Raw genomic sequence first — 25,228 nt, 5'->3', positions numbered from 1 at the left:
CATATTTTATAAATATGACAAAAATATTCTTCAACCAACTTTCAAAGGGTTAAACTTGAATGATTCATCCAAATGTACAAGCTAAAAGAAACCAAAATCGGAAGTCACTCTTGGGTTATTATTTACTCTGTGGTGGTTGAGATCCAGATTTTCTTGGGAAATGAACATGGCTCACCCACATCAGAATAAGCAGTTAGCCAAGGCTTGGGGTTTGAAGAGCCTGGGCAATAAGTGAGGGGAAAAGGACAGAAGGAGGAGAAAAAAATTTCCTATAAAGCTAAAAATAACTCTAGGGTCATGATATATTATTTGTATAAAAACGCATATTCCTAATTATAATTTGAACAGACATCTGGTGCTACAATCGAATTACTGCCAGAAGGAAAGAAGAGAGATCAACGATTCTAAAACTAAGTGACTACTTGTAATTACTTACGAATAAAATTTTTACAAAACAAGTTATCTCATTTAATTACTGTGGTATGTATTTTGCAAACACATGAATACAGGCGCGCACACACACACAGACATATGTAAAAATATATCTATGTGCGTGTGTTACTGGAAAGGAGTCCCGATCCACATCCCACAAGATGGTTCTTGGATCTCATGCAAGAAAGAATTTAGGGTGAGTTCACAGTGCAAAGTGAAAGCAAGTGTATTAAGAAAGTAAAGGAATAAAAGAATAGCTACTCCATAGACAGCGCAGACCCAAGGACTGCTGGTTGCCCATTTCTGTGGTTATTTCTTCATAATATATTGAACAAGGAGTGGAATATTCATGCCTTCCCTTTTTAGACCATATAGGGTAACCTCCTGATGTTGCCATGGCATTTGTAAACTGTCACGGCGCTGATGGGAGTGTAGCAGTGAGGACGACCGGAGGTCACTCTTGTGGCCATTTTAGTGTTGGTGGGTTTTAGCGGGCTCCTTTACTGCCAACTGTTTTATCAGCAAGGTCTCTCATCCTGTGACTTAGATGCCTTAACCGTTGGGGAATGCAGCCCAGTAGATTTCAGCCTCATTTTCCCCAGCTCCTGTTAAGATGGAGTTGCTCTGGCTTACATGCTTCTGACACATGTCCCCAACTTTCCTCCACCTCTCTACTAAAATTAAATAAAAAGCAGTAGTACAGGCAGCCCTCAGTATCCGTGAGTTCTGCATCCATGGATTCAACCAACTGCAGATCGAAAATATCTGGGATATCTGGGGAAAAAAAGTATGTTTGCACTGAACATCAACAGACTTTTTTGACATTATTCCATAAACAATACCATATAATAACTACTAACATAGCAGTTTTTGTATTATATATTATGAGTAATATAGAGATGATTTAAAGTATAGGAGAGGAGATGCAGAGGTTATATGCAAACACGATGCCATTTTACATCAGGGACTTGAGCATCCACAGATTTTGGGATTCAAGGGAGGTCCCAGAACCATTCCCCATGGATACTGAGGGACACCTGTACTGTTATTTGTGCAACAGTTACGGTCTACTAAGTGGCTTCACAAAAACTACCCATTTGCTTATCATTTGTTCATGTCAAAGGACAAAATTGCAACAAGTTCGGTTAAATAATCGCGTTAGCTTTTACTTTCAACTCATGAACCAAAGCAGCATCTCCTCTAAAAATTTAAAAAAGGTGCTTGGACAAACTGAGCACAGGAGGTTGACTTTATTGGCAAAAAAGGGCTGAAGAACGCAGAAACAGGGAACACACAGCGAATTGGTGGTTTCAAAGTTACTTTCCTTATAGGGTTTAAAATACAGACTTCCTTGTCAGGATGCCTAAAACTGGCCTATTTGAAGATTTGGCTATACTCTCTCATGGTTTCTCAGGTCAGATAAACAAGCTAGTTTTGGTTTGATGCCGTGGAACTTTAGCATGAGTGACTCCATTTCGGTTGGGTCTGTTGGGGCCTAGTGCAGGAGCTCAGGCCAGGTCAATGAACTCCTGTTAGTTTTATTTTTTATTTATAAAAACAACCTGGCACAGTGGCGTATGTCTGTAATCCAAGCACTTTGGGAGGCTGAGGCCAACAGATCACTTGAGGTTGAGAATTCAAGAGGAGCCTGACCAAGATGACGAAACCTCATTGCTACTAAAACACAAAATTAGCTGGGCATGGTGGCACATGCCTGTAATCCCAGCTACTTGGGAGGCTGAGGCAGGAGAATCGCTTGAACCCGAAAGGCGGAGGTTATGGTGAGCCAAGATCAGGATATCGCATTTCAGCTTTGGCAACAAGAGAGAAAATCTGTCTTAAAAATAAATAAATAAATAAAAATAATGTAAACATCATTCACATCCTACGATTAACATCCTAACACATGAAAGACCAGCTAACTTGCTGTAAGTTGCACTGTAGGTCATCACATAAATTAGGATTGAAATACAATTTTTTAAACTGGAGTCCTTCATTTCCCCTTTATCATAAAACGTTTGCTCCATTTTGCCTCTTCCTTTGTGGCTGCCCTGAACAAATATTTTGACCAGCGTCATCTGTAATGTCATACAATGGAACACTTCTGGGCTGAGAATTTTTTCTCTCTTTCTTACAACCTCTAGCTACGCTGGGTACTGACCCAGGAGAGTTGAGGATTTCTCCTGCAGGTAAGAAATGCATCTGTACAGGCCTAAAACATGAGCGAGGAGAGAAGAGGGCTTTACTAACTCAACCACACCTAGTCTGAGCATAGCCCTCTCCTTGGGTTTGGTTTTATATAGTACAAAGAGCAGCATAGTTAATGTTCAACTCAGAGTGCTTAAAAAGAGAGCTTCCACGATATCATGGGTTCCTTTCGGACTCCCCAGTGCAAACATACAGAAAACAACTTTTTAGTCAAAAGAGTTGCTAAACATGAAGTCACTTGGGTTCCTGGTATGTCTAAATTTGCATCTATCTAGCTCATGTTATTTACTTGTACAAAAAAAAAAAAAAAAAAAAAGGATTTCTCAAAAAATGAAAACTACCTAACTAATATCATTGAAAGGCTCTTATCTTAAGTCATTCTGGTTGGTTTTATTTTATTCTAATGTTTAAAGATTTTTGTCTGGTTGTGATTACCCATGATTTTCATACGTATGAAATCTTTGTCAATTTTCATACATATCTTTGTCAGCTACTTCCTACGTATCTGACATCTCATGCAAAGTGTATTATTCAGATCATAAAATGCAGATAGGAATAAGGACTGTATCACTGCCTATCTCAGATGCTAAGAATTTATGACGAATTCTAAGAATGGGAAGGAAGGGAAGGGTAGTATTTTCTTCAAGTATTTTGAAGCACAAACTGAATTTAGAAGGATGCTTTTGGATTTCAAGATTCTCTGGATTTTTTAAATGTACAAACATAGTCAAGTATCCAGGTAAAGTAGAGGAGAAAGGCTAAACAAGCTGGAAACATCGTGCATGAATCACTTGATTAGTGCCTAAATTGTCCAAATGCTCCTTTGCTTTGCTTTAGGCAGAGAATCTGCTTGTTATCACCAAAACTATTTGAAACAAAACAGGCCATAAACCAGACGGACTCCCTCCAGGCATTTTATTAAGGTAGCACCTCAAGATATGAGAGGTAGGCTCACAGTTCACTCTCCAACAGGGAAGTGAGGAAAAGCATTTTCTAAAATTAAGCTCTTATGAATTAAATATTCAGAACACGTTCGCTGAGGAAAGAAAAATGGCCTTATTGCACTGTTATGTTAATGAATCATAAAGTTCCCTCCCCCATTCTAAAATGCTTCTTTAGGTGCATAGAATAACATTTAAAATAGATTGGTCCTTACATTTAAATATAAATTTGCCATGCAAATTATCCCCTGCTTAACTACCCTTTACCAACTAGGGGTGAAAAGAAGGGAGCTGGTTCAGCAGCCCAACACACTGATTTACTCAGTAAAAGCCGGTCCCTTACCTTAGGTTAGGTAGCTAACCTAGGACTCCAGAGGGCCTCAGCTGATCCCTAAAGAGAGGGAGCTTGCGTGAGTTATAGAGGGTAGAGGTCAAGGTCTGAGTTTAGAGCTCCTGACATACCCTATTACAGATGAGCATTCCTTCAGAATCCACCTGTTTTAAAAAGACCAATTTCAGGAAGAAGAGGAGAGAAAAAAAGCCTCAGGTCTGGCCTTTCTCTTTCTGTTTCAATTTCTCATTAATGGAAGAGCACTTCCCACAGCCACAAGTAGCCATTCTCCCTCTTTTTTAAAAGATTTAGAAAGGACACACCCAGGAGATTTCATTTGCATTTTGGTGATAGCTTTGGTCCCTCGTTTTACTTCCAAAGTTGATATTGTGTTGCCTAACTTAATTGATAACTGCTTCATTTACAACCCAAAAGCTTTTTTTTTTTTTTTAAAGAAAAGTGATAAAAGGAATTTACATAGGTAATTCCAATTGAGCTTTCTGACTAGGAGAGAAACCAATTACACAATCCTGCTATTTTAACTCCCTGGGGTCTATTCCCATCTCCATCCCCCAATTGTAAGCAAAATTTTGCTTCGAAAGTACTTATGTGCATTTTGCCCCCCGATGGGAAAGGGTCCAGAGATTTGATCAGATTTTCAAAGCAGTCTCAGATCCAGAAGAGTTTAGAACCACCACTGTCAAGTGGAGAAATGGAGCTACAATCAACAAAGGCTGAAAAAAAACGAAATCAAGTTGGTGCTCCCTAAACTACATGGAAATCTCCCTGAGGCACTGCTCAAGTGAGGAGAAGTAAGGCTGTTAAAACCTGTGGCCAGATGAGCTTCCTGTGAACTTCCAGTGGGATAATTCTCTCCTGAGAATCAGGGATTTCTTGCCATGGATTTAGTGAATTTCCATAAAAGCAGCCAGAAACAAGCCAAGAAGAAGAAAGGAGACCCCTAGAATTATTTATCTAGGAAAGACAGGCAAATCACTACACATGGCTGAATTATGTGAGGACTCTTTCACTGTACAAGACATATAAATATATATATATAATTTTTTTTTTTTTTTTTGAGACTGAGTCTTGCTCTCTGGCCCAGGCTGGAGTGCAGTGTGCAACCTCGGCTCACTGCAACCTCCGCCTCCTGGGTTCAAGCAACTCTCGTGCCTCAGCCTCCCTAGTAGCTAGGACTACAGGCATGTGCCACCACACCCAGTTAATTTTTGTATTTTTAGTAGAGACGAGGTTTCACCATGTTGGACAGTTTGGTCTCAAATTCCTGGCCTCAAGGGATCCACCTGCCTAGGTCTCCCAAAGTGCTGGTATTACAGACGTGAGCCACTGCACTCGGCCTGTAAAAGACATATAATCTCACTATTTGCATTAGACATAACTGAAGACAACCAGGCACAGTGGCTCACACCTGTAACGCCAGCGCTTTGAGAGGCCGAGGCAGGAGGATTGCCTGAGCTCAGGAGTTTGAGACAAGGCTGGGCAACATGGTGAGACCCTGGTAGATGTTTATTGTTATTTTTTTTAGTCTCTACAAAAAAAAAAAAATTAAAAGGAATGACTGAAGCCCATCTATAGCTAATTCAAATGAAAAGAAACTTAAAATAATGTTTTTATTGAAGTATAATAAATATACAGAAAAGTGCACAAATTTTAAGTGTACATCTTGATGAATTGCCACAAAAGTGAGCTCACCCATTTAACCACCACTCAGGTCAATACGTGTTTATAAAAACATGATCAACATTTTCCTAATGATTAAAAATGATTAATATGGCTGAACGCCTTTCTTATCTATATAGTTTCATATGGTTTTCTATATACGTATATGCGTGTATATGTTACTTGGATATTCTCTTTTATGAAGGGCCTTTTCAAGTTCTTGGTTCATTTCTGTACTGGGTTATTTGTATTTTCTAACTGATTGGTAAGCAATAATTTGTTATCTGTATATGAGTAATTTGTCAGTTATATTCGTTGCAGATATCTGCTCCCAACATGTTAGCAGCCCTTCTCTCCCATAAAGATACCTGTGATGAATACAATTTATGGTGATGTTTGATTTGTTAGCTAAGATATCTTTGCTTACCCCTAGGTCATGAAGATATTCTACTATTTTCAGGAAAACATATTGAATGACCATTCACATTTAAAGATACAGTCCACTTGAAATAGATTTTTATGTATATGTGATGGGGTCAAATTTTAATTTTTCTTTGTGGATATCTAGTTGACCCAACACTATTTATTAAAGACTGTAATCCCAGCACTTTGGGAGGCCGAGGTGGGTGGATCACGAGGTCAAGAGATGGAGAACATCCTGGTCAACATGGTGAAACCCCGTCTCTACTACAAATATGAAAAATTAGCTGGGCATGGTTTCTGTAATCCCAGCTACTCAGGAGACAGAGGGAGGAGAATTGCCTGAACCCAGGAGGCGGAGGTTGCTGTGAGCCGAGATCGCGCCATTGCACTCCAGCCTGGGTAAGGAGCAAAAACTCCCTCTCAAAAAAAAAAAAAGACTGTCATTTCCCATGGCTCTGCAGTGTTCCTTGGTAATAAATCCTGTGTCCATAGATGCGTGGTTCTTATTGAACTTTGTTCATCGGTTTGGTCTACTTACCTATCCTTATACTAGTTACCTACTGTATTAATTTCTGTAGCTGAATAAATCTTGATATCAATTGTAGAAGTTTTCCAACCTCTTTATTTTTCAAGATTATCTTGGCTACTATTCTTTTCCCTTTACATTTCCATATAAATTTTAAAATAAATTAAAATAATCTCCTCAGTTATCTCACACTCAATAAAAGCCAATTGGGATTGTGCTGAATCTATGTATCAATTTGGGGAGAATTGGAATCTTTACAATACTGAGTATTCTCTGCTTTTATTTGAATTTCCTTCCATGGTTAAAACTTCTCTCAATAATGTTATATAGTCTTCTGTGTAGATGTCTTGGATATCTTTCATTAGATTTATTCCTAAGTAGCTGATTTCATATACTATCCTAAATGGTGATATTTAATAATTTTACTTCTAATTATTTATTGCTGTAGAAATACTATTAGTTTTTTATATGTAGATCTTATAACTGGTGACCTTACTTAATTCACTCATTCAGTCTGAAACTATATCTGTAGATTCAGCTGTAATTTCTATGCATTATCAAGTCATCTATGAATAATGACTTATTTTCCTTTATGTCTAACCAATCCTAATGCTTTTCATCTCTCTTCCCCCTCCTCCTTCATCGAATAGGACTTTGGTACAATACTGAATAGAAATGGTTCCAGTGAGCATTCTCATCTCAGTCCCAATTTCAAGGGGAAGTTCCACAGTTTTACTATCAAATATAATGTTTGTTGTAAGATTTTTGTAGACACACATTATAAGATTAAGGACATTCTCTTTTGTGGAAGTTTGCATGTAAGATGGTCCCAATAATTCTCTCCTCCAAGTCCAAGTCCTTGTATAGTATTCTGCCATGCTAACCTGTGTGTTGAAAAGAATATGGTAGAAATAATGGGTGACTTCCAAACTTATGCCTCAAAGACATTTCTGTTTCCATCTAATCTTTAGGGTTTTGTAATCTTTCTTGAACTACTTACCCTGGGGGGAACCAGCCATTATGTCTTGAGAAGACCTAAGCAGTCCTAGAAAGATGTTTACATGTAATCATAATGAATAAAGAATAATGTTTTCCACCAATGACCAACACCAACTTGCCAGCCATGTAAGTGAGCCACTTTAGAATCAGATCCTCCAAGTCAAGCCTTGCTGTAACTGTGGCCCTAACCAAAATGTTGATTAAAACCTCCTTGAGAGATCCAGAGCAGGAGTTCCAGCCTAAGCTGCTCCCAGACTCCTAATCCAGAGAATATGTAAGGATGATAGATGTTTATTGCTGTTTTGAGCCATGAAGTTTTGGGTACTGTCTTATGCAGCAATAGTTACTGCAACTCCTCTTCTTACTTTACCAAGAATTTTATTTTAAATAAGTGTTAATTTAACCAAATGTTTTTTCTGCATCTACTAAGAGGATCACATAATTTTTCTCATATTTTGCACAACGTGTGAGTAGAATACAGTTCCAGAAATAAAATTTTTGACTCAAAGGTAATGTATATTTTTAGTTTTGATACCTATGGCCAAACAGGCCCTCACAGAGGGTATATCAATTTATACTCTCACTGCTAATGTCTGTTTCCCCCATAGCCTTGCCAACAGAGTGATATTAACTTACTCATTGTCTGATATAAGGTTTAAAAGGTATTTGTTTGTTTTTTTAATTTGTATTTTCTCAATATGAATAAGGTGGAGATGGATAGTGGCTGGGAGTGTAAGAGCTCAGTAAAGGACGTGGTTGGAGGATGGGCTCTGGATTGGTTGGTTTATTTGAAAGGTGCGCTCTCGGGGGACTAATTTACTATCTCTAAGAGTTGGCTAGCCCTGGAGGGACAGTCCTCACCCCCATCTGAGGCCCCAGGTGCCGAAGCATCAAGAATACAAAAAATTAGAAAATACAGTTAATACATATTTATACAAGGTTATTCATTGCAGCATTGTTTGCACTAGCAAAAATGCAAACAGCCTCAAGTCCGTCAGTAGGGAACAGATAAATGTATTGTGAAGCATCCATTCAAAGAACTACTATAAAGATAAATAAGGCTGGGCACTATTTCTCATGCCTGTAATCCCAGCACTTTGAGAGGCCAAGGCAGGTGGATCACCTGAGATCAGGAGTTTGAGACCAGCCTGGCCAACATGATGAAACCCCGTCTCTACCAAAAATACAAAAATTAGCCGGGCATGGTGGTGGGTACCTGTAATTCCAGCTTCTAGGGAGGCTGAGGCAAATAAATAGCTGCAATCCAGCAGTTTGGGAGGCCAAAGTGGGTGGATTGCTTGAGGTCAGGAGATAGAGATCAGCCTGGGCAACATGGCAAAAACCCATCTCTGCCAAAGGAAAAAAAAATACAAAAATATAAAAAATTAGATGGGTATGGTGGCATGTGCCTGCGGTCCCAGCTTGGAAGGCTGAGGTGGGAGGACTGACTGAGCTGGGGAGGCAGAGGTTGCAGTGAACCAAGATCATGCCACTGCACTCCAGGCTGGGTGAGAGTGAGACTCCATCTCAAAATAAATAAGTAAATAAAAACTTGCACTTTATGTACTAATTTGAGAAGCAATCTAGCTCATGGTTAAGAGAATGAGCTCTTATGACAATAAGATTATGGAGCAGCTTCACCGTTTTTTAAAAGATTTTTAAACAGAAATTTAAAGGATTTTTATGTAGTACAGAAAGTCAATCTACAAAGAAAATAACACTCCCTTTTCACCTGGGCGTTTTTGTGGAGGACAATCGACCACGCTCAGTTGTCTAGGTTTGTAATTTCAGACGACCAAGGAATGGGCCCCAGATAATCCATAGAAAAAGCAGAACTTGGTAAGACCAACACTGAGATAAGACTGAGATCGTTACGATGAACAAACTAGAACAGATTCCAGGAAATACATGTGAACTCCCCAGTGCAATGTATCAAACCACCGGCCTTGATTCTAGCAGCAGGAAGCGACTGTAAGAGTGTAGGCTATAAATATAAAGTATTTGAAGCAAAAATAGAGCAAGGTGTTAACATGTCTCCTCCAGACTTCATTCCACTGTCTTCACATTCTTGATATTTTCTCTACCCTTCCAATTTTTGTCAGATATTTCAGAAGATCTCATTATGAAACCTTCTTGTTGGTTTTCAAAATCCTTTACAATAGGGGACTGAAGTTATGTGATAAAATGGAAAGAGCTGGGGACTTGGAGAAGGAAGACTTATTTTAATTACTAATTTGGAGTTTTTGTTTTTGTTTTGAAACTGCATCTTGCTCTGTCGCCCAGGCTGGAGTGTAGTGATGTAATCACAGCTCACTGCAGTCCTGACCTCCCGAGTGATCCCCCACCTCAGCCTCCCGAGCAGCTGGAACTACAGGGTGTGCAACCACACCCAGCTAATTTTTGTGTTTTTTTGTAGAGATAGGGTTTTGCCATGTTGACCAGGCCAATCTCAAACTCCCAGGCTCAAGCATTCCACCTGCCTTGGCCTTCCAAAGTGTTGGGATTACAGGTGGGAGCCACTGCACCTAGCCTAATTGTTAACTTTGTGATAAACAGTCTAGGACCTTTCTGAGGCTCAGTTTCTTTAGCTGTAGAGTGGATCACAGTGAAATCTGCTCTGCTTCACAGAACTGCTATTAATAATTATAAAAATTACTTAAGGCATGTATACATGTAAATGCTAATGCACTATGCAATCACGAGGTATGATCTGATCTGTCCTTCTGTCAACCCAGCCATGGACAAGACTGAAAGTTGTTAGCCTAAAATCTGTTTTCTCCATTTTATTTATTAACGGCAACCCCATTTTATTGGGGAGGGGAAGTCACTCTGCTCAGGTTAAAAACTGCATCTCCTCTATCTCCTTGAATCTCGGAAGTCTGCTAGAGACTTCTTGGAAATGTTTGTTTTCTAACTATGGGGACTACCTCTTCTCTTTTGTGCCTTCCTTCTTCTTCCTGCTGAAAATGTGGACACGATGGTAAGAACAGCAAAGATATCTTAGAACTGTGAGGGAAAAACAGAGACCTCAGCCCCGATACCCTTAGGGCCACTGAACTAACGATAACCATTGCCTGTGCTCAGATTTCATAGTGCATGAGAAATCAAAATAAAAAACCAAACGTGGCATTTTAGCATTGGTAGGTGCCAATTTCTGGCCCTTGGGGGGATGGGAGGTGGGTTTTTTTTAGCATTATTATTTTTTGGGGTATAAATTCTTTCACTTAGGTCTGATTTCAAAAATGGAAAGAGATGCGCAATAGTACACCATTATATAGTATTCCAATCACGCGGACAATGTAAATAACATATTTACATATCTAATTTTCAGTAATGGCTGTGTTTAACAATTGACATCCAAAACTCCTGAAAATTCAAGAATCAGCTCTTGTACAACACACTGCTGGGTTTAAGCCAGAATTCATTGCATTATCTGTTTCTCTAGGAGAAGATAATCTAAACTGATACATCAGCCAATGTTTTCTCTTCCACCATTCTTCAATTTGTCCCTACTGCATAGTCCAGACCAATTCCTCGCCTAGTTCGTTCTTGCTTTCATGCTTTCTCTCACATGTTCCTTTCATTATCTTCCTTTTTTTTTTTTTTCTTGAGACAGAGTATTACTCTGTTGCCCAGGCTGGAGTGCAGTGGCGTGATCTCGGCTCACTGCAACCTCCACAACCTCTGCCTCCCAGAGTCAAGCGATTCTCCTGCCTCAGCCTCCTGAGTAGCTGGGACTACAGGTTCATGCCACCACGCCCAGCCTGAGTAGAGACGAGATTTCACTATGTTGGCCAGGCTGGTCTCAAACGCCTACCCTCAGGTGATCTACTCCCCTCAGCCTCCCAAAGTGCTGCAATTACAGGCATGAGCCACTGTGCCTACAAGTCTATCTTTCAAAAGGAAAAAATTCCATACACATTGGAGATGTACACATTGGTTACTGCTGTCTGGATATATTCAGACCTGTCCTGTTTCAAGTTTAGCAATTGAATGACAACACGTTCTTGAGATGTGTATGCAACAGGAAGCAAGGAGGGATGGCTACTTTTTAAAAAATGCTACAATAGAGGAGGATAGTAGGCAAAACATCTCATTTTTTGCTTACTGCCTAAAAGCTATTTTTGTTGTTTAAAATCTATGTTGTTGTTTTGGAGATAGTGAAGATAATGGGTATAATAATGAAATAAGATATGGGATAAATGTAAACTATCTTCAGGTTCAAAAGAATAGGATGTGGAAGAGCTGAATGACCAGAATATGGATAATCAACAATCTGGAAACAGTTGATCACAGAATGAATGAGTAGTCAATAAACCTATAAATGTGTAAGCTGAAGAAAAGCCTTGGTCAGGAAGGAAGAAAGAGGACTTTGGAGTAAGCCTCATTGTTTCCAGCTTCAGAAAACACAGAATCAGGAATACTAGGTAGAACGCACTGCATGGCCTATTTTGGCATAAGGGCTAATGTTCTAACAACAAGCATTGAAAGAAACAAATTCAAAACATGATGAACTCCTCTTGGAATAATTCAAGCTGAAGCTAGCTAGATACTCACTAGAAATGCTACAGAGGGATTTCTGAAGAAAGTAGTAGTTGACTTCACCATTTTCTTTTTCTTTTTCTTTTTTTTTTTGAGACGGAGTTTCGCTCTTATTACCCAGGCTGGAGTGCAATGGCGCGATCTTGGCTCACCGCAACCTCCGCCTCCTGGGATCAGGCAATTCTCCTGCCTCAGCCTCCCGAGTAGCTGGGACTACAGGCCTGCACCACCGTGCCCAGCTAATTTTTTGCATTTTTAGTAGAGACGGGGTTTCACCATGTTGACCAGGATGGTCTCGATCTCTTCACCTCGTGATCCACCCGCCTCGGCCTCCCAAAGTGCTGGGATTACAGGCGTGAGCCACCGCGCCCGGCCGACTTCACCATTTTCTAAAGTGCCACCTACGAATATGATTCTTTGGTAAGGAGTATATCCATCTAAAGGCATGCAAGAAAGTTGCTAATTGTGGCTCTTACAGAATCCAGTTTGAAGATGTAGAATCACTTTTAAGACTCAGTGTGGCTTTGATTCGACCATAACACCTACAGCATTGCATGTCTTGCACTCTTTCCTATGCACTCAGCGAGGCCAGTCTCTCAGCATATTGTATCTGTTACCTACTGGTCCATAGCAAGCCAACATTAAGTGGCTTTAAATAAAAACTATTTCATTTGCTCACAAATCTGTGGGTCAGTAATTTGAGCTGGTATCAAGTGAGCAGGTGACTTTTGCTGGTGTTGCCTGAAGTCACCCACTGAGGCTGTGGTCCTGGTGTATTGGTTGGCGGCTGCTTGATCTAGAGGTAGCACCTCTGTTCCACAGAGGTTCATTCTCTAATAGACTAGTCTGGATTTCTCCATACATCAATGGTAGCATTTCAAGGGGATAAGAACAGAAGCTGCAAGACTTGGAAGTCATATAATATCATCTCTCCAGCATCCTATTAGTCAAAGCAAGTCACAAGGCCAGCTCAACGTCCATGTCAATCTATGGACATAGATTTCACTTCTTGATGAGAGGAGCTATAGATTTTGTGGCCATTTTAAATTGACCATATCAGTAAATGCACTTAACTTTATTGTCTCTTATACAGATGCCTAGTCTTCTATCTGTGTTTGCTGGTGATGATATTCCAGCAGAATGTGAGTGGAAATCTTTCACAAAAGATCCAACTCCGATGAGACAGTGGTCACCTCCTTATGTCTTCCATAGTTGCTGATAAGGCCGGGCATATCAAACCTTTTCTAAAACTGGCGCCAGCATCTTGTATGAAGAGGAGGCAGAAAGGTCCTGATCTGCTACCTATGGATTGCCAAAGAAATGGTTGCTTTCTTTACACTCAAGTGCCTTTTCCCCAGCACCCTTGCTGATAAGCCAGCATTCGCCAAAGACCAATAAGCACGCTGACATTTCACTAAGAGTTGTTATCTCTAGACACCTGTGGATAAATGTGCTAATGAGAGGGTTTTCTTAAGGGCTCTTCTATCCGTGATTATTCAAAGCCACGGTTGAATATAAACATCATCAGAACAGGAGGTAATAGCCTAGAATGCTTCTGTAATACTTAATCCTCTTTATGCTCATGACAGATCAGCCTCTGAAATAGGAGCACAGCCCCAGCGGAGAGAGTGGCTTAATCATCCAGCCTCAGGTAGGAGAGCACTGACGGGTAATGACTCTCCAGTCCCATGGCGCTCATAGTCTATATATTTCCAGTCCAATCAAGCCAGAACCCCAAGTAATTATTTACCATCAAACTTTGTTATTCAAACCATTTATGGGATAATTCTGGGAGGGGCTAGTTGTTTCTTACATGAAAGAAATTGGTAGAGAAAGAGGTCAGTGGAAGGATGTTTTATATCATGCAAAGGCTTTACTCCAAGACACTTACTTGGTCCTCCAAGCTGCTTAAAAAACAAGTCCAATGACCAATTATCTGAAGTTTAGTTTGTTCAAGTTTCTTTCTCTCTTTCCTTCTTTCCTTTCTTCCTTCCCTCCCTCCCTCCCTTCTTTTTTTCTTTCTTTCCTTTATTTTTCTTTGTCTCTCTTTCTTTCTCTCTCCTTCCTCTCTCCATTCCGTCTTCCTCCCTCCCTTCCTCCTTCCCTCCCTCCTTCCTCCCTTCCTTTCTCTCGCCCTCTCTTCCTCCTTTCCTTTCTTCCTCTCTTCCTCCCTCCCTGTCTCCCTCCCTCTCTGTCTTTCTTTCTTTTCTCTCTTTCTTTCTTTTTCTTTCTAAGCATCTGACTCTGTTGCCCAGGCTAGAGTGCAGTGGCATGACCATAGCTCACCGCTGCCTCAACTTCCTGGACTCAAGCAATCTTCCCACCTCAGTCTCCTTAGTAGTTGGGAGTACAGGTGTGTGCTACAATGCCCAGCTAATTTTTAAATTTTTTTGCAGAGTGAGGTCTCACTATATTGCCCAGCCTGGTCTCAATTTTCTGAGCTCAAGTGATTCTCCCACCTTGGCCTCCTAAAGTGCTGAGATTACAGGGGTACACCACCCCACCCAGCCATTTGTTCAAGTTTCTAGAAAATTTTACTTGTCATTTCTTGAGTTTTTCATGTTCTGTCAGGACTGTCAGCAGTTGTAGGTGTTACCTTATTAAACATATAAACATGCCTTTATTTATTTATTTTTGTAGAGATGAGGTCTTGCTATATTGCTGGTCTCAAACTCCTGACCTCAAGCAATCCTCCCACCTTGGCCTTCCAGTCTGGGATTACAGGTATGAGCCACCACTCCTGGCCTAAAGTTACCTCCTGCTTCTCTTTCTTCTTGCAACTCTACCTCCCACCAGCCCTTTCTTTTTTATCTGCTCCTATTTCCCCATTATCCTTATGGGTATTGCTTGCTGTTTAAATTAGAATCTAGCACTTGAAATAGAGTCTACTCAGTATTTTAAACACAAAGGAATTTCATTACAGAAGTGGTAGAAAGGTTGGAGAAATCGGATCTCAGATGAAGCTCCAGGAGAAACTCCCAGGATCCCAACGAATTGACCATGAGGGAGTTACTTCCTCTGCTAAAATCAGGAAAGTGGCGAATCCAAAGGCTGTGCCAGAAACTGCTGTGTTCAAGAACATACAACCAAAGCTGCAATCCAGGGATTAAAAACAAAAACAGAAAACTGAAAGCCAAGATCAAAAAGTTATTGCTTCTGGCCAGGTACAGTGGCTCACACCTATAATCCCAGCACTTTGGGAGGTCAAGATGGGCGGATCACCTGAGATCAAGAGTTCAAGACCAGCCTGAACAGTATGGTGAAACCCAGACTCTACTAAAAATACAAAAATTCGCCAGGCGTGATGTCATGCGCCTGTCATTTCAGCTACTCGGGAGGCTGAGGTGGGAGAATTGCTTGAACCCAGGAGGTGGAGGTTGCAGTGAGCTGAGATTGTGCTACCACACTCCAGTCTGGGTGACAGAGCGAGACCCTGTCTCAGAAATAAAAGAGAAGTTACTACTTCTCACCACCTATAAAGCTAGACCCGTGCTCCATTAAATTCCGCGATCCCATGACCTTGCTTGCCCACAGAAAACAGCCAAAAAGCATGATGCAAATGGCCACCATATCATCTTGTCCTTGCAAACATCACATAAGTATCTCTGATGAAAAGAAACAATTTTCTGGCTGAAAGAATGTCTGGGAAGTCCAGTCATTTTTAGTTTTCTAATCTCTGCAGTAAGGGAAGGCATTTTAGAAGAAGGTGACCATGAGTACCTATTGACCAAATCCTACAGGGGACTCTCAGTGGTCACGTTTCCCTCTAATAGCCTCAATTAGAATGTTTAACAACAAGCATGTGCCAGGCACTCTTACACTCATTTTCAACATGATTCCATGTTACGCTAACATCGCTCCCATCAATTTGACACGATGATGACTCCAGTTTTCTAGATGAAGAAACAGAGGCTCAGGAATTTAAGTGATTTACCCCAGAACACTCAGTAGTAAGGGAAGAGCTGATAACCAAACTCAGCTTTATGTAATGCCAAAGTCTGTCTGCATCAAAATCTATCTCATCTTAACTACTATGACAGACCACATTACAGAGTTAATAACTCCCTGTCCAGACCATGGGCTCACCTGATGGAGCATGTAAGAAGAGTCTTCTACTCTACTTTCTAGAATGTGGCTGATTGCTTCATTCATTTAGCCCACTCCAGCAAGCCCTGGGTCCAGGAGTAGACACTGGTCAAGTAGAAGAAGAACAATACCCTTACTATTATGATGTTCATTGTGGTTTCGCCCACCCCTACACCAACTGGTTTTCTTAGAAACAAATATCTTTGTGGAGATATCTGAAAAGACAGAATTTAACGACATAAAGAAAAAGAGCTTGAAAAGGATTTTTAGTTTGGTATTTATAATCATCCCATGCATAATAAATAGCATTCACAAATGTTAGGAAAAGGAACAGAGACCCTCTAATCTGCTGCAGACCCAATAAGTTGACTTTGGCAGGTGAAAATCATTGTAAAGGTATGGCCTCGGCCGGGCGCGGTGGCTCACGCCTGTAATCCCAGCACTTTGGGAGGCCGAGGCGGGTGGATCACGAGGTGAAGAGATCGAGACCATCCTGGTCAACAGGGTGAAACCCCGTCTCTACTAAAAATACAAAAAATTAGCTGGGCATGGTGGCACGTGCCTGTAATCCCAGCTAGTCAGGAGGTGGAGGCAGGAGAATTGCCTGAACCCAGGAGGCGGAGGTTGCGGTGAGCCAAGATCGTGCCATTGCACTCCAGCCTGGGTAACAAGAGCGAAAAACTGCGTCTCAAAAAAAAAAAAAAAAAAAAAAAAGGTATGGCCTCACCCACTAATGGGATGCATAAACAATAAAACAATTATTTATTTATTTATTTATTTTTGAGACGGAGTTTCGCTCTTGTTACCCAGGCTGGAGTGCAATGGCGCGATCTCGGCTCACGGCAACCTCCGCCTCCTGGGTTCAGGCAATTCTCCTGCCTCAGCCTCCTGACTAGCTGGGATTACAGGCACGCGCCACCATGCCCAGCTAATTTTTTGTATTTTTAGTAGAGACGGGGTTTCACCCTGTTGACCAGGATGGTCTCGATCTCTTCACCTCGTGATCCACCCGCCTCGGCCTCCCAAAGTGCTGGGATTGCAGGCTTGAGCCACCGTGCCCGGCCTGCAAAAACAATTTAAAGCACTTTTTTCTACTCTCATAAAGAATATCATTCAGGACCTGATGGCGAAATCCCCTTCGGTAGATATCTGAAGAATCTTTCTGTCACAGCTGAGTACCAGACTAGTGTTTATTATGAGGAAAACAAAAACACAGAGATACTGTTCGTGGTCTAGTACTTGCTTTTTTCATTCTAAATCAGTCAGTCCTCTCAACTGAGAAATTCCTCATTCATCCAGAACACTGCATTGAATCCACAATGAAGGTGTGGAGAGGCAACACTTTACCTCCCACCTCCTAGAGCCTCCAGCAGGACCTGAGAATCAAATTAACATAAGGCAGATTAACAGGAGAGAAGCACACTGGTTTTATTTCTGTGGGATCCCAGGCTGGAGTGCAGTGGCTCAATCTTGGGATGGAAGCCCGCATAGAAAAATAAAGACCCAAAGAAGTGGTAAAACCCAAGTGCTTATGTACTGAGTTGAACAAAGAATAGTTAATGGTGAAAACCTGGCAAAACAAAGGAGTTCGGGGTTGAGTAGTTAATAATGGAGAGAACTAGGAGGATAAGAATTAGTTTAATAAGATTTGTCTGTCCAGTTGGCTGTCTGTATCTACATCTGCAGATTCAGCCAATTATGGATCAAAAAATTTTCAAATAGGCCAGGTGCAGTGGCTCATGCCTGTAATCTTAGAACTTTGGGAGGCTAAGGCTGGAGGATTACTTGAACCCAGGAGTTTGGGACCAGCCTGGGCAACATAGTGAGACACCATTTCAACAACAACAAAAAATTGTTTAATTAGCTGAGTGTGTTGGCCTGTGTCTGTAGTCCCAGCTACTCAGGAGGGTGAGGTGGAAGGACTGCTTGAGTCCAGAAGGTTGAGGCTGCATGAGTTGTGATCATGCCACTGCACTCCAGCCTGGGAAACAGAGCAAGACTCTGTCTCAAAGAAAAAAATCTTTAAATAAAAAACTAGTAAGCAATAACAATACAAAAATAAAAAATAATATAATTAAAAAGCAATTCAATAATATAACACAATATACTACAACAACTATTTACATAGTATTTACATTGTATTAAGTATTATAAGTAATCTGGAGATGATTTAAAGTATTTAGGAGGATATACGTAGGTTATATGCAAAAACTATTTACTTTGCAAATACTACCATATGTAAATACTACTATATGTTATATGATTTCGGGATCCACGGGGGTCCTGGAACCGATCTCCTGCCCATACCAAGAAACAATTGTGCAGATTACCCTCAGCCTCAACTCCTCTTCCCTGGTGATACAACTGTTTCCTCCTGGTCTTGAAAGGACGTGTTCCATAGGGAGGTTTCATCCCCTGCTTTCAGGAAGAAAAGGGAGGTCAGAAAGCCCTTCTTGCACCTGCTGTTTTCCAAGCGCCTTAAGTGCAAAATAATCCTTCTGCCAAACTGGCTTATTTGGGGCAGCACATTCTGCCACCCTTCAAAGGTAAACGTGAGACAACTGAGACCTTCATTTGACTCAGTAACTGGCTAGTCCTTCCGGTAGTGGGCAGACTTGCTGCCTCCAGTCTCCAGAGAGTTCCTTCTCAGACACAAGTACTGTGAGACAGTTTCTGGTTCTCAGAGGGAACCTCACTTTACACACACAAACAGATCAGTAAATAGTACTTTCAGGCTGGGCACAGTGGCTAACCCCTTTATTCCCAGCACTTTGGAAGGCTAAGACAGAAGGATAGCTTGAGCCTAGGAGTTGGTGACCAGCCTGGGCAACATGGCGAAACCCTGTCTCTACAAAAAAAATACAAAAATTATCTGGGCATGGTGGTGCATGTCTGTAGTCCCAGCTACTCAGGAGGCTGAAGTGGAAGAATTGCTTGAGCCCAGGAGGTCGAGGCTGCAGTGAGCCAAGATTGAGCTACTACACTCCAGCCTGGATGACAGTATGAGACCCTGTCTCAAGAAAAAAGAGAAAAAGTGCTTTCAGAACTACCAGTTCTTTAAACATGGAGCAAATGTTACAAAAAAACGGGGGGGGGGGGAGGGTATTTTTACCTCAGGAGTCCTATGATCTACACCCTCCTACAAGGGATATGATAATGAAATTAAAAACACACGTTATTTCTCTCTCTTTGAGGATCTTATGAACAAACAGTAAATGTTCTTATTAGCTGTGAGGTACCCTTTCTGCCTGGAAATCGCCCCAGCACGTGTGGGCATTTACTCAATGTTGATGACGTATGGGTAACAGTCAATGCTTCAGCACCATCAAGAGAGGATAAGCCCTCGTCTTATTGGTCAGGGTATCTGCTCTTCACATTTCAACAAATTATAATATAATATCCTTCAGCAGTACCCACACACTCAACTCCTTTTTTGGTTTCTAATATAATTACCTAGAAATTCTTCCTAATTCCCATGCAATGCACCTACCCCACTGGGAATGGTTTATATTTAAATATAAACCATTTTTACATAAATGATATTAAATATAAACTATATTTAAATACAAACCAGTGTTTACTAGATTAAATGTCCAATCTTCTTGGGGTTAAGTAATTCTAGTTCATTTGGCTTTTCCTTGCCCTCCGACATGGAAAGTCAGCTTTGTGAGTCATCTGTACACTCTCTCTGGTTCTGCGTGTTCCTATTCTCTGAAATCCAGAGCAAGTTTTCATCCCCTAAGGAAGAAAAGATTCACACAATTCCGGCTTCAATATGTATAAGAAAAATATTACCTGGTCTAAAAACGGATCAATCCTTCTTTAAAAACAGGGAATTAAGTAAGCAAATGAATGTATCAGTGCAATTTGCCTAAGAATGGAGAGGTAAGTGATAGAATCAGACCCTGAGCCCAAACTGGATAGTGCCAAAAATATACCATAGGTGCATGGCACACGCCCAGCCAAATATCTGGTGGAAATCCAAGGACACTGACTCAAAACTTTTCCATTCCAAAAATTCCTATAGGAATGTTTTATGTTCCTTTAAAATGAAGGAACAGGTGATCTTCCTAAATAGCTGGGACTACAGGCACACGCCACCATGCCCAGCTAAATTTTGTATTTTTGTAGAGATGGGGTTTCGCTATGTTGGTCAGACTGGTCTCAAACTCGCCTGTTATATCAGTATAATAAAAGAATGCATATATCTATCATATATTACATCATTATGTAAACTAATTTACATTTAATCTGTTTGAAATACAATGTTTAAATATTTTAGCTTAATGTATGGTTAGCGTTTTGCTAAAACTCGTATTAGCTACTTAATTTTTAAAAATGTTTTCCAGGCTGGTCGAAATGGCTCACGACTATATTCCCAGCACTTTGGGAGGCTGAGGGGGGCAGATCACAAGGTCAGGAGATCGAGACCATCCTGGCTAATGTGGTGAAACCCCATCTTTACTAAAAATACAAAAAAAATTATCCAGGTATGGTGGCACGCATCTGTAGTCTCACCTACTCAGAGACTGAGAATTGCTTGAACCCAAGAGGTGGAGGTTGCAGTGAGCGAGGATCTAGCCACTGCACTCCAGCTTGGACAACAGAGACAGACTCAGTCTCAAAAAAAAAAAAAAAAAAAAGTTTTCTCAAAAAAGGAAAGGCAAATTACCTGAAAGGAGCTCCATGGCTTGACCATGCTCTGCTCATGATACAAGGCTGTAGCTATCTCTAAGGGTGGGTTATTTTATTAAATCCTGACATGAACTGACATAAAATTCATAAAACAATCTAAGAACAAATCATATACCATTACCAACCATCCAGGGGGTATGGAATAGCTAGAAGTAAACTCATCAATCTGTCACTTGGATTAAAAAAAAACAAAGGATGAAGAAAATACCTCTCCTCATATGCCTGTGAAAGAATATTTCATTTCCCTACTCATCCATTTCATCCCCATAACTAGAATGAGGTGAAAAGGATGTGTTCTTTCTCCTATGTTCCCTACCTGCTGAATGGTGCAATATCGTCAATGAACAAACCAAAGACTCATAGATATTTAAACAAAAGTATTCCCTCAAGAGGGAAAAATGAGATCTTTTTAAGTGCTGGAAGGGGGGAATATGTAATAATTATCCTAATGGAAGGATTGAAAACTATCAATCTGTATTGGATAAAGTGAGCCAACAGATCTGCAAACAGTTGGTTAAAAACAAGGCTCGGCTGGGCGGGGTGAGCCATGCCTGTAATCCCAACACTTTGGGAAGCCGAGGTGGGTGGATCACAAGGTCAGGAGATTGAGACCATCCTGGCCAACATGGTGAAACCTCACCTCTACTAAAAAACAAAAATTAGCCGGGCATGATGGCATGTGGCTGTAGTCCCAGCTACTTGGGAGGCTGAGTCAGGAGAATCACTAAAAATCCGGAGGCAGAGGTTGCAGTGAGCCAAGATTGCGCCACTGCACTGCAGCCTGGGCAACAGAGCAACACTTCATTTCAAAAAGCAAAGCAAAACAAAACAAAACAAAAAAATGAAGGCTTATGATATCATCAGAAATAAGTCTTCCCTTAGGATTGGTGCATGGGAACCACTGAAATTGCATGGTCCTTATCAGCTTGGGCCAATCAGAATCAGTAGCGCTGAAACTCAACATTCAGACTTTGACATCTCCTAGGCAAGTGCTGCTCTAAGTGAAAAACTTTCTTTTTACAACTTCTACTCATTCACTTCAGCGGGAAACCTGGGGGCTGGCACAGATGTCTCCATCCCATGCACACTGCCTTTCATCGGCCCTTATCATCTCTTGCAATCAGATTTCTGGAATCATCTCCTGACTTGTTGATAGTCAAAGTGTGGCAGAAAAAACTGCAACCTCAGCATCATTAGAAATGTAGTCAGAGTCCACCTCACACCTTAGCAGAGTCATCCTTTAACACTCCCTCCAAGTGATTCATGAGCACAGAAAATTTTGAGAAGCACTGTCCCTTCTGACTGCCTCCCTAACTCATCCTCCAACTCTTTCAGATCTTTCTAAAATATGGGTATGATGAAATACACTCTGTACAGCTTTGTTAGTGTAATATCCTACACCCAACTCCCTGCTGTCTAAATCTGGTGTTTCTCACTGTGGCTAAACCTTAGAATCGTCTGGGCTGCTCTCAAGACTGTCAATATCTTTGGCCCCATCCCCGACATTATGATTTAACTGGCAATAGGGGGTTAGTATAATGTTGTTTACCCTAGCAACCCTTTTTTTTCTTTTTTCTTTTTTTTTTTTTTTGAGACAGAGTCTCACCCTGCTGCCTAGGCTTGAGTGCAATGATGCAATCTCAGCTCACTGCAACCTCTGCCTCCAGGGTTCAAACAATTCTCCTGCCTCAGCTTCCCAAGTAACTGGGATTACAGGTGCCTGCCACCATGCCCAGCTAACATATGTATTTTTAGTAAAGACAGGGTTTCACCATGTTGGCCAGGCTGGTCTCCAACTCCTGACCTCATGATCCACCTGCCTCAGCCTCCCAAAGTGCTGGGTACAGGTGTGAGCCACTGTGCCCAGCCCCTAAGTGATCTTAATGAGTCACCAAGTGTTGAGAGTCATTGACCCAAGAATGAAGTTGAGGTTTCTTATTAGTGCAGGTAAGTTCCTTTAGGACTGAGTCCCTCCCTGGCCTCCTCGCTCTCATCACATTAGTATTCCTTGGACCAGGAGCTCAGCTTTAATAAACACATGTAAGAACACCTTCCCCCAGCACCTTCAGGCTTCTGCTCATGGATAAATATCCCCCATCTTCTCCTGTCCACCCGAACGTCCACTAACCAACACCTACTTTTTTTTTAAGGTTAAACTTGCTCTACCTCCCAGGTAACCTTGCCTCCTCTCTCCCTCTTCTCCCACTCTGCTGGAAGTATTTACACATCTGCCTCTCTTCCCACAGATCTGCTTCCCAGGGCCAGATCCCAAATCATCTAATCCTAGCAAATATACTACATAAGGTCAGAGGGGTGTGTGTGTGTGTGTGTGTGTGTGTATGTGTGTGTGTGTGTGTTTTGCCGCTCAAGACAAGTACATAATTTGCAGGGCCAGTGCTAAATGAAAATGCAGAACCCCTTGTTTAAAAACATTGAAAATTTCAAGAAGGCACCAACAGAGCATTAAATCAAGCTCAGAGCCCTTCTCCCTGTACATAGCTGTGCTTAAAAAGGTCTGTTGAAGGAATTTTTTTTTGGCAGGTTTTGCACCTGGTATAATAATTTGTGGGAAGCACGTGTACTCCTGCACTCTGAGAAAGACACACATGTTGTGGCTGCAGTGGTAGAAACAAAGAAGGGAGGATGGGAGAGGCATTGCACAATTTATGAGGAAGCAAATGCCTCATTTAACGGCATCCAGACACTGCGAACAAGCATGCAGGATTCTTCTTGATGGCCCTATTGATGATTGCACGTAGCAAAAGATAATCTCCTCCCAGACTGGCAGGCAGAACATGAAGTGGGTCTCTCTACCCAATCAAATCTTTTCTGCTTTTAATTGGATAGCAACATAGCCAAGAGAGCTTTGCCAAAGGCACTTGATCCTGGGGAGAAAAACGCATATTTAAAAAAATTTTCAAATAGCTTTATTGTTTTTTTCCATTTGCTAAAATGTAACATGCTTGCTTTTCTAATTATTCTTCTATTCTTAACAGGTAGAGAGGTTCCCTCTAATCGCACCTTTTACACAAAATGACTTACAACTTTGGTTTATTTCATGTTTTTTAAAGCAAATGCACAGCAGCATGACCTTTTATTCCTCCATACATCTCTTAAAAATTGGGACATAGGCCAGGCGCGGTGACTCACACCTGTAATCCCAGCACTTTGGGAGGCCAAGGCAGGTGGATCACGAAGTCAAGAGATCGAGACCATCCTGGTCAACATGATGAAACCCCATCTCTACTAAAAATACAAAAATTAGCTGGGCATGGTGGCGTGTGCCTGTAGTCCCAGCTACTTGGGAGGCTGAGGCAGGAGAATTGCTTGAACCCAGGAGGCGGAGGTTGTGGTGAGCCAACATCATGCTACTGCACTCCAGCATGGGTAACAAGAGCGAAACTCTGTCTCAAAAAAAAAAAAAAAAAAAAAAAACTGGGACATGGCTGGGCCTGGTGGCTCATGCCTGTAATCTCAGTGCTCAGGCAGGCAGATCACTTGAGGTCAGGAGTTTGAGACCAGCCTGGGCAACCTGGTGAAATCCCATCTGCACAAAAATATGAAAATTAGCCAGGCACTGTGGTGCTCACCTGTAATCCCATCTTCTTGGAGGGTTTAGGAGGAGGGATCATTTGAACCTAGGAAGTCGAGGCTGCAGTGAGCAGAAATCATGCCACTGCACTCCAGGCTGGGTGACACACAGTGAGACTCTGTCTCAAAAAAAAGAGGAGGGGAACATTACTTATATACCATAAAGCTGCAAAAAGTCCAGAACCATTCAAGTTATTATGTTAACAACACTATAACTGTATTGCCATTACCACACCTAACAAAATTATCCTTAATCCCTTCATATGTATCGCCTGATTCTCTCTTGAACAAGTTCACCAGATTCCATCTTTATTAAGATGGAATATGACCCCCACAATCTGCATGTCCTGCTATGTCCACTTAGAATGGATTATCTGGAAAGCTACTGCCTGGGAACACCCAGCTTCAAGGAAAGAATGAGTCATGTCGAAAGCACATTGTCATGTCCATTCCTGCCTTATCTACCACTCTGGGTAAAAAAGAGTCTTAATATTCTGATATCTGGGAAGTTAGGGCACCTACCTAGTTTTCTCTCTCTGTCTCTCTCTCTCTCTCTCTCTCTCTCTCTCTCTCTCTCTCTCTCTGTGTGTGTGTGTGTGTGTGTGTGTGTGTGAGATGGAGTTTTATTCTTGTTGCCTAGGCTGGAGTACAGTGGTGTGATCTTGGCTCTCTGAAACCTCTGCCTCCTAGGATCAAGTAATTCTCTGCCTTAGCCTCCTGAGTAGTTGGGATAACAGGCGACCACACCCAGCTAATTTTTGTATTTTTGGTAGA

The sequence above is a fragment of the Callithrix jacchus genome, chromosome 13 (genome assembly GCF_049354715.1).
Source record: "Callithrix jacchus isolate 240 chromosome 13, calJac240_pri, whole genome shotgun sequence".
Taxonomy (NCBI): Eukaryota; Metazoa; Chordata; class Mammalia; order Primates; family Cebidae; genus Callithrix; species Callithrix jacchus.
Note: the sequence above shows the minus strand (reverse complement) of the source record.